Source organism: Anthonomus grandis, chromosome 14, assembly GCF_022605725.1.
Source record: "Anthonomus grandis grandis chromosome 14, icAntGran1.3, whole genome shotgun sequence".
In the NCBI taxonomy this organism is placed as follows: Eukaryota; Metazoa; Arthropoda; class Insecta; order Coleoptera; family Curculionidae; genus Anthonomus; species Anthonomus grandis.
The window spans coordinates 17,059,069-17,076,415 of NC_065559.1; the positions used below are offsets into that span (position 1 = coordinate 17,059,069).

Sequence of the window (17,347 nt, forward strand, 5' to 3'; positions counted from 1 at the left end):
TAAATTTCAAGACAACTTTCTCTGTCGGTGCCAAAGAAGTGGATACAATGTTTAAATAATTAGTGGTGTCGTTAGTTTTATTTAAGTCAGAATTTGGTGACACTTCAAAGCTAGAAGAAAGATACTGTAGGTATATCTTGAAGGGTAGATTAAAATAATCTTTAAACAATTCATATGCGCAAGGTGATATAATATATAATATAAAAGTCATTATTATAGTTGATGGGTAATAACGTTTTTGCTTTAAAATAAGTAAAGTTATTTGATCTATTAATAGTATTACTCGATTACAAATGTTACTATCTTTTTCATCCTCCAAGTTGTGTGAAATCTGAATTTTGCTGAATGATAAAACTTTTCTAGAGATGAAGATTATGGTTTTTTAAGCTCACAATAATCAGAAGATATATAATTATACCTAGTTAATAGATTTTTGAGTGGAGACCCACCTACTTAATTTCAATTCGAAAGGTAAAATCCATTTTAGATCATTTTGGGACAACTCCATTTTTTTTAAAAAGACTTTAACATATAGGTCGCTATCTATTGATATTTGATTAATAATATTTTTACGAGCATCATTCAAGGTTAAAGTATAGAAATATAGTTTTGTATCTCAAAAAAGTTTACATTCCACAGGTCAGATATTAGAATTTTGTGGGAATAATTACTCATAAGATCTTAAAAATTTCTTATGAAATTAAGTTGCCCAAAGGCTTCATTGGCAAGTTCATTACTTTTTTGTTCACTATTTCTTTCGTCTGGACTTTCTCTAGGAAGAGGCACTGTTTTTGTTAAATATGCAGGTAAATTTGGAAAAATTTGAGGCACTGCAGAGCAAACTAATTTTGCTTTAACTCTAATCTTAGTGAGTGTGCCATCAGGTAAAAGATAATCATCTTTACGGATAATATCATTCCGGTCAAGATACTTGGGACAAACCACAGAATATTGAGTAGGAGCCCAATTATCTCTAGGTATGGCTTTTAAACATTTAATTTTAAGTTGTTCATCTTTGGGGAAGCCAAAAACAGAAATACTTCCGCCCCTGCTTTTAAACCACTTTTGTAATTAGATTTACATCCAGGAACAGAGCAGGGACTTGGCATGTTCAAAGGATTCGAATGAAATTTTTTTATGTAATTAACAACTTTTTTGCTATTGATCCGATTGGGATGAAATTTGGTATTTAGAGTTTATTTAGGATGCAAATATTAAATTTTGACAGAAAATTGAAATTTGAGGTTCAGGTCACGTGACACCGTAACTCTTTTGCTATTAATCCGATTGCGTTGAAATTTGCTATTTAGAGTTTATTAAGGATGCAATTAATATACTTTGACAGATATTTGACATATAATAACACATTATATTGACACACAACGCGACTATATAACACATTATGGTTCTTTGAAGCATGATACCCCAACAACTGGTCCTCTCTTTCCTTGGCATAGAAACGTTGGCACTTTCGACTGACCAGACTTAAGTACACCTGACAATTTGTAATTTTTTTTAAGAAATCCTCTAAGGCCCATCACTGACAGGACCTAAAGGTTCCAAACTGGTCCCCACGGACCAAAAGTATAGGAGCGAAGCGACTATACTTGTTATATAGTCGCAGACTATATTATGCACGCGAGGTCGGGCCCGAAAAATCGTGTTTTTTTGGAAATAAAAATTCATATCTTTGGCTGTATGGCTAGCGAAACGATGAAATTTGGCATAGAGTCTCTCAATACATTGGGAATGATGAATCCGTAAACAATTTTTTTTTCCGTACCACCAAACGAAGCTGTACTGTCTCAAAGTCAAAAATTCGTAAAAAAACGGGTCAAAATTCATTTTTGCACGAGATCTCAATTTTAACGCTGTCAAAAAAATTGAAATTTTTAGGCATAAAAGACTTTATAGTAATTCATGTCTGTATACTTTTTGGGCCCGATCGATGTACAGGGTGAGTTGTTATAAGCGAACAAAAGTGACTAAAAAAAAATTCAAACTTCTCCAGAGGCTAAAAAAAAATTTTTATAAAAAAAGTGTTTCGGCGAAAAGACTTTATTTTATAAGAGATTTGACATACTTGGAGCTTTTTTTTGTAAAAAAATTATTTTAAGAGTTCTGGCATTTTCAGTTTTTTGGGATTTTCCGCCAAACGATACTTATTTTGGGAAAATTTTTTCTTTCAAAAAATAACTTCATCTTTTACCTTTCATATGCCATATAACCGAAATTTTTGGGAACCATACAGGGCGAGCAATAATGAACTTTACCCATGAAGGTCCGACCCGAAAATCACATTTTATTTAATAACTTTTTAGTGGTGGCACCTGGATCATTTATATTCTCAGGGATTAAATACTTTAATAACCCCATTATTTGTGTAAAATTACAATCTTCCAACTTTAATAGGTTCTGAGCAATTTGAATTTTCGCGTTTAATTCATTTGCCGCGTCCCTGTACATGGTGAAAAGATCAGACATCATCTAAAAGATCCGAAATTTTGTTTTACAACACATACTAAAATTTCAGGGTTCCAGCGTTAGTACAAGTACCCGAAAAATGCGATTTTATGAAAAAAGTCCATTTTTTTGCGTTTTTGCAGGTAATTGGAGGTGTCAACCTAAACTCTGATGAAATGGCTAGTGGGAACAATACTTTGACGCATTGTGGTTACAAATTTTTTGCTCGTAACAGGTGGCCGGGACTTGGTTGGGTTTTTTGTAAAATTATGAATGAAAATGAACCGGAAACGATCAGGGAAAGGAAGCACCGAATCAGAAAATGAATGGGCTTTCCGAATCTGTGCATATCAATTGGGGAAATTGTGTATTGCGGCCAGGAAAATTCGGCAAACATTTTGACGTCTTCGAAAAATGCCGTTTTTTTGAAAAGTCAGTGGTTTTATACCGGGGTGAGACGAAATGAAATTTGCCCGATTATTTTATTAAAATTATTCGAATATATACACGGGTCAGTCGTAATGATCTATTTAATTTAAAATAAAAATTTAGATATTTGGTGAGTTTTTACTATTTAGTTTATTATTAATAAATGTTAACAATTCTTAAACATTGCTTTTGGGATATAAATAAAAATTTTTTGAAATTATTGATTTTTAAGGTTAGTCGAGTATCATAACTTTTTTGGTATTGGTGCGATTTGGTTGAAATTTGGTACCTAGTACCTATTTCGGATAAGATTAATACATTTTTACAGATATTTGACATGACTATGTTTTAAGGTCACGTGACTACCTTAACTTTCTTCCTATTTATCCGATTTGATTGAAATTTGGTATTTGGGGTTTATTTAGGATGCAATTATTAATTTTTGACAGATATTTGACATTTGACTTCCGGGTCACGTGACTATTGGTACTTTTTTGCTATTGGTCTGATTGGGTTCAAATTTGGTATTTGGGGTTTATTTAGAATGCAATTATTAATTTTTGACAGATATTTGACATTTGACTTCCGGGTCACGTGACTATTGTAACTTTTTTGCTATGAGTCCGATTGGATTCAAATTTGGTATTTATGCTTTATTTAGGACACAATTAATAAATTTTGACAGATAATTAACAAATTATATTTTAAAGTCACGTGACTATCAAAATTTCCTATTTGATTAAAATTTGCTATTAGATGATATGTATATATTTGTAGATAATATTTTGTATTACCCTATTCCTTTTATCTTAATTAGTTAAATTATTTCTTAAATTTGCCATTCAAAAAAAAAATTAAAAAATCATCTGTTCGAATACATAGGCTTTAAAGGGAACTTATCTTCTTTCATAATATTGTAGCATTATTATAGATTTTGAAAAATTTTGTCATAAAGCTTTTTCATTACTTTTTGAATGGTCTTTAGCCAGAAAAAAGAAATTTTGAATTTGGAGCATGTTTTGAAAAAATTTTCATTTTGGGCCGGATTTTGTTCGAAAATCGAAAAATGCAAAGAAATAGGTTTTCTGTTCATTTTAGAGTCAAATCGATAATAACCTTTTTGAAAGGTATCCTGAAGTAGTACAAGATAGAAAAATAAAAAGTTGAAATTTTTCCATAGGGCTCTTGATAATTCGATATTTATGATTAATAGTTTTTTACAATTTTTTCCGAATCTGTGATAGCTATAATCAATTAGTTTTAACATTTAAATACCTCGTAATATTCCCTAGAACTTTTGTTTAGGACAAAAAGTTGTCAGAGTTATAGTTTATTTATAAAAAAATAAAAACCATTTTTTCACAATTTTTCATGGCTATACCCCTTTCGATTTTGGAGCAAAAAAAAATTTTTTTTTTTTGGGGTTTTTTTACTGGAAATTGCCAACTTAGGGCTTACATTATAATTTGTCAGTTATCATTTTAAGAAAAAAAATGCTACCGTGGGAAAAAACGAGTCCCTATACATAGACTCTTATGGGACCTAATTTTTCCCTTTATATTATGGCACTCGTATAAATCGTGGAAAATTTTGTCATAAAGCTTTTTTATTAGTTTTTGAATGGTTTTTAACCAGAAAAAAGAAAATTTGAAATCGAAGCATTTTTTGAAAAAATACTGATTTTGAGCCCGGATTTTGCTTCAAAATCGAAAAATGCAAAGAAATAGGTTTTCCGTTCATTTTAGAGTCAAATTGGTAATAATCTTTTTTAAAGATACTCTGATTTAGTACAGGATAGAAAAATAAAAAATTGAAATTTTTCCATAGGGCTCTTGATAATTCGATATTTATGTTTAATAGTTTTTTCCAATTTTCTCCGATTGTATAATAGCTAGAACCGATTCGTTTTAACGCACGGATACCTCGTAATATTCCCGAAAACTTTTGTTTAAGACAAAAAGTTGTCAGAGTTATATTTTATTTAAAAAAAAATAAAAACCATTTTTTCGCAATTTTTCATGGCTATACCCCTTTCGATTTTCGACCAAAAAAAAAATTTTTTTTCTTGGGTTTTTTTACTTGAATTTGCCAACTTAGGGCTTACATTATAATTTGTCAATAATTATTTTAAGAAAAAAAAATGATACCGTGGGAAAAAACCAGTTTTCTTTTGTTTTTTCCCACATTTTTACTAATATCTCGGCTTCTATAGCTTCGATTCAATTCGTTGATGGTTTCTTTTATTTCTTATTCTCCTCCTGCCAATTCTTTTGATATTTTATTACTATTACATTTCAAAATAAAAAGAAAAATTTAAACAAATCGACGTAAAATCCCTATTTGTTCTATTTAAATAAATAGACCCTTATGGGAACTTTTCTCTGAATTTGGTATTTATGGTTTATTTAGGATACAACTAATAAATTATAACAGATAACTGACATTTAAGTTTCAGCCTAGGTCACGTGACTACCGTAACTTTTTTGCTATTGGTCCGATTCTGTTCGAATTTGGTATTCAGGCTTTATTTAGAATACTATTAATATACTTTCACAGATATTTGAAATATAAGACAGTATATTGACACACAACGCGACTATATAACAAATTATGGTTCTTTGAAGCATGATACCCCAACAACTGGTCCTCTCTTTCCTTGGCAGATAAACGTTAGCCTCACCTAAGTACACCTGATAATTTGCGATTTTTTTTAAGAAATCCTCTAAGGCTCATCACTGACAAGACCTAAAGGTTCCAAACTGGTCCCCACGGACCAAAAGTATAGGAGCGAAGCGACTATACTTGTTACCAGGGCAGGCTAACTTACTAACCAGTACTCGGATTAGTTGGATTGTTTTACTAATAGTCTCGAATTTTTAAGAAAAATTTAAAGTCATATATTTGTACCCTATCTATTATTAAGGTTTTTATCAGGTATCATTATGATTGTTGTGCAATGTGTAGTGTAGGTTAGATTTTTCTTCTCTTGTAAAATGTGTTATATTGTTGTAAATTGGGCAATTGCTCGTTGGAAGAGAAATAAATAATATAGAACAATAGAATAAAGAACACAGGTTAAAAAAGCTCCTTCGTATCTAACTTAACCCAAACAACTTTACATTTAAACTAGATTCATCTAACCATAAAACGTAGACAAAATCAAAAACAGTAGCTGAATATATTAGAGAAACTTCTAATAAACACAGATTGTGTGCGTGCGAGAGAGAAAACGAATATAGAACTTTAAGCATGAAATAAGAACTGTCACGCATTGATCTTTTATGTCTGTCTTATAAATCCGCTAAAAAGAGATGAAAAGTCAATGGCGGTCTATTCCTAATAAAAATGTTTGAAACATCATGATTTCCTTTCCTTAGTATGGAGCCTATATGTTGGCTTTATTTCTACGTGTCGACTATAGTTATTAAAATTTCCTAAAAGTTCTATTTGTTTAAAGAAAAGAGGATTTCCAATTTTTAAAATTGGTTTTTCGGATATGTTTTACTGTGTTTGATAGAAAATTTTGCCATACTGAAAACACAAGATTCCTTCAATCAAATTTTTGTTGCGATTGTAGAGGTTTTCGGACGTTCTGCATACTGTATGAACAGTTGCACGGCACGACGAGACAAATAATCCATCATAAAGTGATGTGAAATAAAAGAAAGGCTAGTTTCCGCTAAAACAACTAACGGGAACGGAGGTCGGAAATGCATAGAAAGTAATTATTATTTATTAATGGGAATCTATTTTACAGTCAAAAAAAATTATCGATGTTAATCTCCAGGATATTTGATAAAAAATATCGATACAAAAAGCAAACCTTGCAAATATGAAAAATAAAACATTATGTGTATATCCGGAGTAAATAAGGTGTAACGTATTAAATATACAGTGCTTTCATTTCAAAACGATCCACCCTTAATAACTTGCTTAAAAAAAAAACACGTCAAATTAGATATACAGGGGGACGTTTAATTATGCATTTACTGAAGTTCTGTCAATCACCTCCTCACTTCCAGCTAACCTCACTTTAATATGTCAAATGAGAACCCCCATCATGTGATACATCATAGTATATGTATAGTAATAGTAATAAGATAGTAAGCAGCGTAAAATTCTCTATTCAACGGTACAAAAAAAATTAAATCGGTAAATGTGTAAGCAAATAGTTAGCGAAAATGTCTAGAAATAATGAATATTTTATTTACGCCAAACTTTGGTATGTCAAATGGCTACCCCATGGCGTGATACATTATTTTAAAGGGCATTCATTATGCTATCAATGGTTGTAAAAAAAATAAAATTGATTGACCAAGTAATTAAAGTGTAAATCGGTAGGGTAGAAAAACAAATTTAATTAGTTTTTTAAATTATTTTATTAAATGTTCAAAATGCGCGCCGTTATTAGCAAGACAATATTGAATTTTGAATTGAATTGACGAAACAGTGGGCTGCCAAGGCAGTTGTGCATATAGGTCTTCTGATGGACCCGTCATGCCCCACCGTAGGTTACCAGAGCCCAACGGCCTTAGAGAAACCGATAAGGCTCTCTGGTCTGAAGACTGTCTGCGCTTTGGCCTGTCTCATACCAGGGGACTCAGTCCATCTTCGGTGGTTCCATTTGTCCAGCAGACCCTTCATTGACGCGACCGCAACGCATTTGGCGATACCAACTATGGGTTCCGGCCCCATCGGCACATTCGCGAATCCCAGTCTGGCAAGAGAGTCCGCTTCCTCATTACCTGCATGGCCTGCGTGGCCAGATATCCAGACGAGCTGGACCCTGCATCCAACCTGTACCAGTTTTTTCAGGACTTTTATGCACTCTAGTACAAGCTTGGAGCTTACCTTTGCGGCCGTGATAGCCTTAATGGCAGCTCTGCTGTCCGAGCATATTGATACGACTGTATTGCGGTGTCCGCAGCTTAGGATTTTCTGTCCGCATTTTAATACAGCGAATACTTCGGCCTGGAAGACAGTGGCGTGCTCCCCCAGCGAGTATGTTCTACTGGTATGTGGGATCCCACCAAAGAGCCCTGATCCAGCTCTGTTATTCATTCTGGAGCTATCTGTGTCACAGATGGTCCCCCTATTTAGCAATGCAGGTCTGTTGGAATGCTGCCACTCCTCTCTGCCTGCAATGTGCGTCACGAATCACTCGCCGTCCAGAGGTAACTGGAGCCATGTAGTCACTGCCCATCAGAAGGAGAGGACATTCCTGTATGGCCCGTGACCAAATTTTTGTGTGACCGGTCTCGCCAGCACGTAGTTCGCCGAGGACGTATAGCCTGTACGCAGTGCTCCTTACCTCGATTTGCACAACGAGGTCCAGAGGCGGAAGGCTCAGCAGAGTCTCAAGCGCTCTAGTTGGCGCCGTCCGCATGAAACCCGTTATGCTGAAACATACAAGACGTTGGACTCTGTCCAGTTGAGCACGAATTTTCGCTTTCTCCGTACATGGCCACCAAACAATAGTGTGATGTGAGAAGAGGTCTCACAATGCGCGAGTAGATCCAGTGGAGGAGACAGACCCCAGGTATTGCCGAAAGCTCGCCTGCAGGCCCATAGCGCGCAGGTGGCCTTCTTCATTCTGATGTCTGCATGATCGTGCCAGGAGAGTTTGGGATCCAACTTGATTCCCAGAAATCGAACTGTCCTGGAGTAATGCAGCTGCAGGCCACCTAGAGATATAACAGGGGGCGTGCCAAAGGGCGTGCTCCTACTATTCACAAGGAGACGTAACTTTGGCACGCCCCCTGTTATATCTCTAGGTGGCGTGCCAAAGTTACGTCTCCTCGTGAATAGTAGGAGCTCTGCTTTTTTGGGGTTAATCCTGAGACCCCCCGAGAGGCACCCTATGTCCACCATACGCAGGGCTCTCATCATAGGGCCCCGCATTGAGACGGCGTCTTTCCCTGGGCAAAGGATTACCAGATTATCAGCGTAGGCCTGTGTGTATAGACCAGCATTGTTTAAAAGATTTATCAGGCTGTCGACCACAAGGTAGGGGGAAGGGGGTAGTTCGAGAGTGGCTTGATGAAAATTTTCGAGAAAAGTGGATTGGCAGACGTGGTGGAATCGAATGGTCTGCGCGGTCTCCGGACCTAACCCCACTAAACTTTTTTCTTTGGGGCTACTTAAAAAGCAAAGTTTATAAAATCCCACCTGAGAGTATTGAAAATTAAAAAAATAGAATATTTCAAGAATGCAGAGAAATTAGCGGGCAGCCCCTTGCCAATGTTCGTAAGGAGTTTGAAAATATGCTTTTTTATTGTCTTGCTAATAACGGTGGCGTGCATTTTAAACATTTAATAAAATAAATTTGTTAAACTAATTAAATTTGTTTTTCTACCCTACCGATTTACACTTTAATTGCTTCTTGGTCAATCAATTTTATTTTTTTTTACAACCATTGATAGCATAATGAATGCCCTTTAAAATAATGTATCACACCATGGGGTAGCCATTTGACATACCAAAGTTTGGCGTAAATAAAATATTCATTATTTCTAGACATTTTCGCTAACTATTTGCTTACACATATACCGATTTAATTTTTTTTGGTACTGTTGAATTTTACGCTGCTTACTATGATGTATCACACGATGGGGGTTCCCATTTGACATATTAAAGTGAGGTTAGCTGGAGGTGAGGAGGTGATTGACAGAACTTCAGTAAATGCATAATTAAACGTCCCCCTGTATATCTAATTTGACGTGTTTTTTTTTTTTTTTTAAGAAAGTTATTAAGGGTGGATCGTTTTGAAATGAAAGCACTGTATTTTCTCTTTATGGAAAGAACTAAAGGGTGAGATAAGATAACATTAAGCATTAAAAACAACAAACTTGCGACTGTTCTTTTTCTCCCGGCAAAGAGAAAATATTATATCTTATAACCACAGAAGAAAATTAAGCATACTTGTTTATCATCCTCGGCTTCAAATTGATTTGTTTAAATTAAATGAAACTAATTTAAAAAAAACAGTATTTCATCACTTTAAATTTAGATCAAAGATCTATTTCTACCATACTAAATTTCCAAGTAATAAGATGTTAGATCCTAACTTAGAATATTGAAAGACTAGAATTAGAAAACAACAACTTTGTTTGAGTTCAACATGTGCACAAGAGCAAAAGGGGTCTTTTGTTTACAAACATATTCATCGATTCTCTGTTGTCAAGTTTACACGCACTTTCAAAAGAGGAAATTTTCAGCTCTATAGCAACTCATATAATAATGTTAATTTAACTTGTTGATGTTAGGCTTTGCATTAAAAATAAAAAGTAGAAATCAATATATCTTATTCTAAGCGCAAAAATAACATCTTCAAAGCAAAAAAAACTTCTTATTCCTAAAACCGTTTCTAAAATGTTTGAAATGGCAACACCGCAGGCAAAAGCTGATGTCATGTTGGCAAACGGCTTTGTGTTTACATTCGGCATTTGTGAAATTCTATGTTTTTTATTTAGTTTTTGGTTGAAAAAGGTTGACTTATTTCAGTGTCTTTGTGAAATGTTACGATAAGAAAAACTTGTGTTGCACCATGGAAAAAAGGCGATTTAAGCCGATCTTTTCACAAGTAAATACCGATATTGTTTTCGATACAACTTTTTATTAGATAAGTACCTTTACTCTAATGAAGTAGGTTAAAAAACGCATAAAAAGTTCATAAACGCTTATATTGTTTATAATTTAAAGCATAATCTATTAATAATAAATATATCATGTAAATATTTTTAGACGACGCGACGTCACTGGTAAAGATTACTTGTCTTAGTGGAATCAACAATGCGGTCGAGCAGGGTTGCGATGTTGTTTCAGTTTTCTCCAATATACGTTATCTATATTCATTTAACTTTGAGTGTTAACTTCTTTATAGAGTATCTTATGATATTTTATTAAAAAAAATGCTTCATATTTTATTAAAGAGGAATAGTATTGTTTTGCGCCTGTCAAAATGACAAATTTTTATATTTATACATTTAAGGAGCTCAGAAAATAATTAGCCAATTAATGTAACTCGCTAAAAATAGAAAATTTGGATTTTTTAACAAAAAAAATAATGATAAACTTTAAAGCAATACAGTATAATATAAAGAAAAAAGCTTTTACTTTTTTTTTATTTAGAAGAGAAAAGAAATACTTATGTAAAATTTGCACTGAGTGTAACCAAAAAAAATATCAGTCTTTGAAATTATCAGAATCGTCAGTAGCCGATATCAACCTTCGAAGTTTCACTTGGAAAATACGTCTGCAATCTGAATAGAAGCTCCCGAACAATTGCATAAATTGTGTTGCCTTCCTTTTCGCAACGTCTTTGCAAAATTAATTTCATTAAAAGGAAAATCATGTTGTAAGTTTTTTATTAAAAAAAAAATATTTTATGTGTATTCAATTAAATGTTCCAACAACATTTTTATCGAGATAACATCTTTCTGTTTCATGTTTATTAGTTGGAATGGATTCGTTTTTTTAACATTGGGGACTAAATTATTTCGATCTTTAGGGCCATAAATTAGACGCCTTGGATTACACTCCGAAATACTCATCATTCGGACTATGGCCTGTTACAACAAAATTATAAATATACTATCTGAAGGACTCGCACTCTCCATTATTATAAATAAATGCTTTACTAGTGGAAGTTTCCTAAGTATGCTAAAAACTAGTAGGGTAATTCCAATCTTCAAAAAAGGTGACAAAAATGACCCAAGTAATAAGATGAGATAGAAGAAAGATATGAAACACCACATCACCCAATTAACAAAAAGCTTCTCTTCCATTCTTTTACTTTTCCGGAGAATCTCACATACCACGCCAATGGAAGTCTATCGCACCGCATATATGGGTCTTTCCAGTCCAAACTGTCATATGGCTTAATACTCTGGGGAAATTCAACAGACTGGCAAAAAATTTTCATTATGCAAAAAAAAGCCATTAGAATAATGCCTTTCTCAAGATTTTTTCCTTTTCAATAATACGTTTTACCAACAGCCAGATAGCCTGGCTATGGGCAATTGCTTATCTCCATTTTTGGCGGAGGTCTTTATGGATCACTTGGAATCAAATTTTATAATGACTGATAACAATAAAGAAATTTTCAATTGGTACACATATGTTGACGATTGTTTCTGTTTCTTGAATTGTGACACAGTAGAAGCTCAGTTACTCTTAATAAGCTAAACCAAATACATCCTAAGATTTCTTTCATATCTCTACTGTCCATTAATTCTCATGTAAATAAGAAAATTAACAATAGCTTCATTAAACACCAATCAGAATTACAAATTTCTTATAAAACTAAAAACAACTTGGGTTCGATTTTGATCAATACCAAGGATAAAATTGACACATTATCAAAGAGTGGTATTTACAGATTACAGTGTGATTCTTGTGATTGTTCATATGTGGGACGAACTTGTAGACCCTTAAAAACACGCATAGCCGAGCACTTAAGTAGACCCTCTTCTGCATTTGGTGAACATATAAAATCTAATAAACATAATTTCAGTCCAAAGTCCAATTCTAAAATTCTCCAATAGGTTACCTCTAAAAACTACAACCGACTAGATTTTCTTGAGGACATATCACCAACGAGCTCATCAAAAATTTCTCTTGTTTAAATATACAAGTAAACCTTAATAGACCTTACGTTTCTATACATAGAAGACTCCACAATTAAAAATTTTATAAGCATTGGCAAATTTTCTAATTTAAAAGTTTGCTTTTACATCGTTAAAGGATAACAATTTCCTTATCTGAACAAAAATTCACTGTTGTAGTCTAATTTGTGCCACCAATTTATAACCAACTTACACTACCGCACATCATTTACGATAATGACATCTAGACCGATCTGTCGCTACTACCACTCTGATAGGTCCGCATAATATTACTCTTAAAGTGAAGTTTTTTTTTTTATGGTTAACACAAGCACAAGAGGAAAGTCCTGTGTCACTCTTGGAGTGGTGCTTGCGCAAAGATATTTGTGGGCGTTTCTCTTGAATCGCTGTAGGTTATATGCGTCGGGAAATATGTGAGGTGGAAGCCCGTTCCACAAAGAAGATGTTCTCCAGATGAATGAGTCCCGATACAGCGACGTCCTTGAGGTAGGCAGGTAGACTAGATGTTGATGAGCCGCAATTGCTAGACGCGTCCTTCTTGCCGGAACAGCCATGGGTGGAATCAGGCCTGCCAGCTCAGAGGAGCACTTACCGTGATAATAACGGTAGAATAAACAGAGATCAGCCACCTTTCTCCTGTGCTCCAGATTATCCAGACTCTTTGTTAGTTCTGGTTTGTCGATAAGACGAATGGCTCTCTTCTGTATAGAATCCAGCAGGTTTAAACTATGCTTGGGTGCAGAGCTCCAGACATGTGAGCAATACTTGAAGGAAGGGCGTATTCGAGCCTTATAAAGAGTCAGCAGCTGTTCTAATGTATACAGTTTTTTCGTTTTGAAAAGCACTCCAAGTTTTTTGGAAGCCGCCCTGGCGACCTCGGCAACGTGGTCATGCCAGGACACACTGTTGGTGACCTCGACTCCTAGAAGATGTAAAGATGATTTCATTGGCAATGTTTTCCCTGCCATAATCAGCTCCGGGCCACCAAGGTTAGCCTTCATCGTAAATACTGCTGCCTGCATTTTTTTAGCGTTAAAATTGACCAGATTGTTACCGCCCCACTCCAAGACTGCTCTAATATCGTTGTTGATTGAAGCTACTTGTTGCTGCCTAAGATTCTGAGAACTTGCGAACTGCTGTCGTTGGTTTGGCGGACTTAAATGTGGAAATAAGTGTGCTATCGTCCGCAAAGCTGTAGATTGGATTGACTTGATCCTAGCAAATCGTTGATATATATCAAGAAAAGGGTGGGGGATAGAATGCATCCTTGAGGGACTCCAGCGTTAATGTTACATTTGTCGGAGAGGTATCCATCGACGGCTACTTGGACTGTTCGTTGTTCAAGAAAACTTTTGGTTCAATTCAATAATGAGTTTTGTATGCCGATTGATTGGTTTGTAGTCCCTCATGCCACACTCTGTCAAATGCCTTGGAAATGTTAAGAGAGACTGAGCGGGACTCGCCGTGCTTCTCCATGGTCTCGGTCCACAAGTGTGTGACGTAAGCCAGAAGATCGCCGGTGGATCTAAGCTTTCGGAAGCCGTATTGGTGATCGCTGATTAGTTCAGATGATTCCATATATCTTAACAGTTGTTGGTGGACTGCTTTCTCCATAATCTTCGATATTACTGGAACTAGTGCAATCGGGCGGTAATTGGAGGGCATCGTCTTCTTACCCTTTTTGGATACAGCTTGCACTCGAGCAGTTTTCCAGCTTGTTGGAAATTGGCCCTGTTTATACGATGCCGTGAACAGTCTACATAAGAGAGGAGTCAATTCGTCTGCACAACGTTTTAGTATTAGGGCTGGAATTCCATCGGGTCCAGAAGCTTTGTTGGTGTCTACGCTTTTAAGAATTTTTTTTATAATTCGTTGGGAAACGAAATTTCTCCCATCGATAAATTCACCCTTGGCAAATATGGCGGTGTTTTGCCTTGCAAGTGCAGAGTAGAATTGGACGCGAAGAGTTTACCCAGTAAGTTGGCTTTTTCCCTTGCTGTTAGGGGTGGCAAGGCCGATTTAGCAAATCCTTGACTAACGGCTTTTGATACCGACCAGAAAGATCTTGTTCCATTTGGGCAGTTTAGCAGTTGTTTTTGATCATGTTGTTGCATTCATCAATAATTCGCTTGCAGCTATTTCTGGAGGCTAACAAGTTCCTCCGATTTTCGATGGAAGGATGTTGACGCCATTTGCGAACTGTAGGTTAACCTAATTTGACATAGTATTTCCCGCCATCTAACAAACCACAATAAAATATAAACAAAACACAAAGGAGACTAACGTGCTCCCCTTTTTAAATACTGTTCGTCCTGTTTAGTGTTCTGTATAGTCTTAAGTGTGTCTAAATGTTATGTATAATTTTCATACTATCAAATGTATTCCCACTATGGAAAACTTCTGGGCTTAACTGACAAGTGAGTACATTCCATTCGTTCATCTTTAACTATAATGTTTTTTACGCATATAACACCCAACTCATTTTCAGTTTGCACTGATGACGGCTCATACGCCGAAAGCGCTCTGCTAAAAAATAAATTGCCCTGAATAGTAATAATGTAGTCTGATTAATTTGTATTAGAATAATCAGCAAACTAAGTCCCTTAGACAGCTGCAGAATCCCTTTTCGAGAACTTCGAATAATAACCTTGCCAGACCTGTATATATATATATCAATGTTTGACATATATAAGGGCTTAAATTAAAGAATTCACAACTGTCAGCAGCAGCCATAATTACATCACCCGACTTGATGAAAACGTAGTAACACAGACTCTCCCTAACTCACAAGAGCTATATAATTAATAGCATTAAACTGTATAATTCTTTATCTGCAGTCCTGAAATCTCTGCCCTATGTTATATTTAAAAGAAAAATAAAAAGTCTGCTGTTAGAACTATGTTCTTATAAATTTGATGAATTTTACCATAGCAATAGTTAAGTATATTGTTGTAATAGGTAGCTATGTTATGTACACTATGTTATGTATGTTATGTTATGTTTTATGACGATGCTAAAAAATTTTTTTTCTTGTATTTTAGCAAATAAAGAATTTATTATTTTTAATAATATTAAATTGAAGAAGTAGTCATTACATCTTAAACGAGTTTTAACAGTTATAGACTTAGTTTAATTTCTTATTTTTCACTTTTGCAAGTCAAGTACTGCCACCTATTAGCTTTGCCGTTTTATTTACTGAAAATCTTAACTTCTAAAACAAACCTGTAATACCAAACTCAAGTTTCACAGAAAAGTGACATACCCTAATTGGCTTGTAGGCCCTCTATTTGGTATATATATTTATTTTATCCTTATTATCTTTTCCTTGTTTAGCATTCACCACTTTCAAAAACTCATGTAAATATACAGTAACTGAAAGTTTACCACATTTTGGAAATGAAAACCACCACATTTTGGGATTGGAAGTAAAATTTGTGTGACTATTGCTATTTCCAAAACTATAGGAGATACAAGGGCAGTTAAATAAGAAAAAAGTTGAAAATGATAAAAATTTTGATGCTTATTCTAAATCCTTTTACAGCGTTGCAAACTGTTTATTAGTTTGTGAGTTACATTATCTTGAAAGCATTTTTTATTCTCTTTAAAATGATGTACCTTATTCATGTTTCTCAGCGTTTCAACGTATTAATAACCATCATTAGGAATTTTTCCTTAGTGCGGATCTGACTTTTTAAAATTGCTAAAAACTTAAGTACTTTTAAATGTTTATTCTTTGGCTCATAATTTAAAATTTAATTGATTAAAAGCTTAAGCTTCTTAAACTAGTGGTTATTTGTGTTAAACCCGATGAACCCTAATCTAAATGTTAAAAAATATAGTTTTAAATTATGATACTTATTGATATTATCGGTTCAATTTAATTAACTGTGACAGTAGTTAAAGTCTGCTTTGTCATGGTTACCAAACAAAAATTATATTTTTGACAGACCTCATTAAGTTTTTGCTCCAGTATTTATTCATGTTAATATTTGTTGGATTGATAATAACGGTCCTATAAATTGGTCCGCAAAATCAGCATGGATTTTTCCATATGGGGTTTCATTAAGAACCAGGTTTATCAAACCACGACTCAAAATTTAGAGAACCTAAGTTTAAAAATAAGAGAACAGTGCAATAAAATTTCAATTCATTCAACAACATTCAAAGTCAAATTGTAACCAATTCGCGCAAATGCTTTAAAAATAACGGTGGTCATGTCAAACATTTAGATTAATAACAATTTATTTAATAATTATGTACATATTATTTAATAGCCTTTATTTATTTTGAATAAGTTCTGGATTTATTTTTGTTTATTATGTTATGTTATTGTTTATTATAAAGTTAGTCAGATCATTGTTTTAATATTGATGTTTAACATTTAGAAGCAATAATGTTATTTAGCATATGATTATTGAATAAATAAATTGATGACAGCTTAACAAATTGTACAGTCTTTAAAGGTTATTTAAAAAACCATTTGTCATTTTGTGTCTAAAATGGACTTATTATAAATATTACCACTTTTATATTATTTTAGCGTTTATACATATTTCTAAATAAGAATAAAAAAGATAAATTTTTTACTGTATTACTAAGAAATTAAATTAGAATTTAAAAAAAAAATCAGGACCGCATTATTTTTTGTAATTAAAAGTAAATTTCTAAAATCAATATTTTTAGAAATAATAATTAAAATAAAATTTGGTATCTTTTATAAATTTCCCTGTAACTCATGAACTAAAGAACATTTTGCAATGCTGTAAAAGAATTTAGAATAAGCATCAAAATTGGCAACTTTTTTCTAATTTAACCACCCTCGTATCTCC

General features: G+C 33.9%; 2 protein-coding genes across 3 annotated transcripts in view; one reads left to right on the forward strand and one right to left on the reverse strand.

The window, feature by feature from the left end:
• LOC126744387 (protein PALS1) overlaps positions 1–17,347 on the forward strand; it is a 463,284-nt gene that overhangs the window by 376,612 nt on the left and 69,325 nt on the right. The gene's annotated exons all lie outside the window — the stretch shown is intronic.
• The window catches only part of LOC126744391 (uncharacterized), a 184,066-nt gene that overhangs the window by 58,681 nt on the left and 108,038 nt on the right, over positions 1–17,347 (reverse strand). The gene's annotated exons all lie outside the window — the stretch shown is intronic.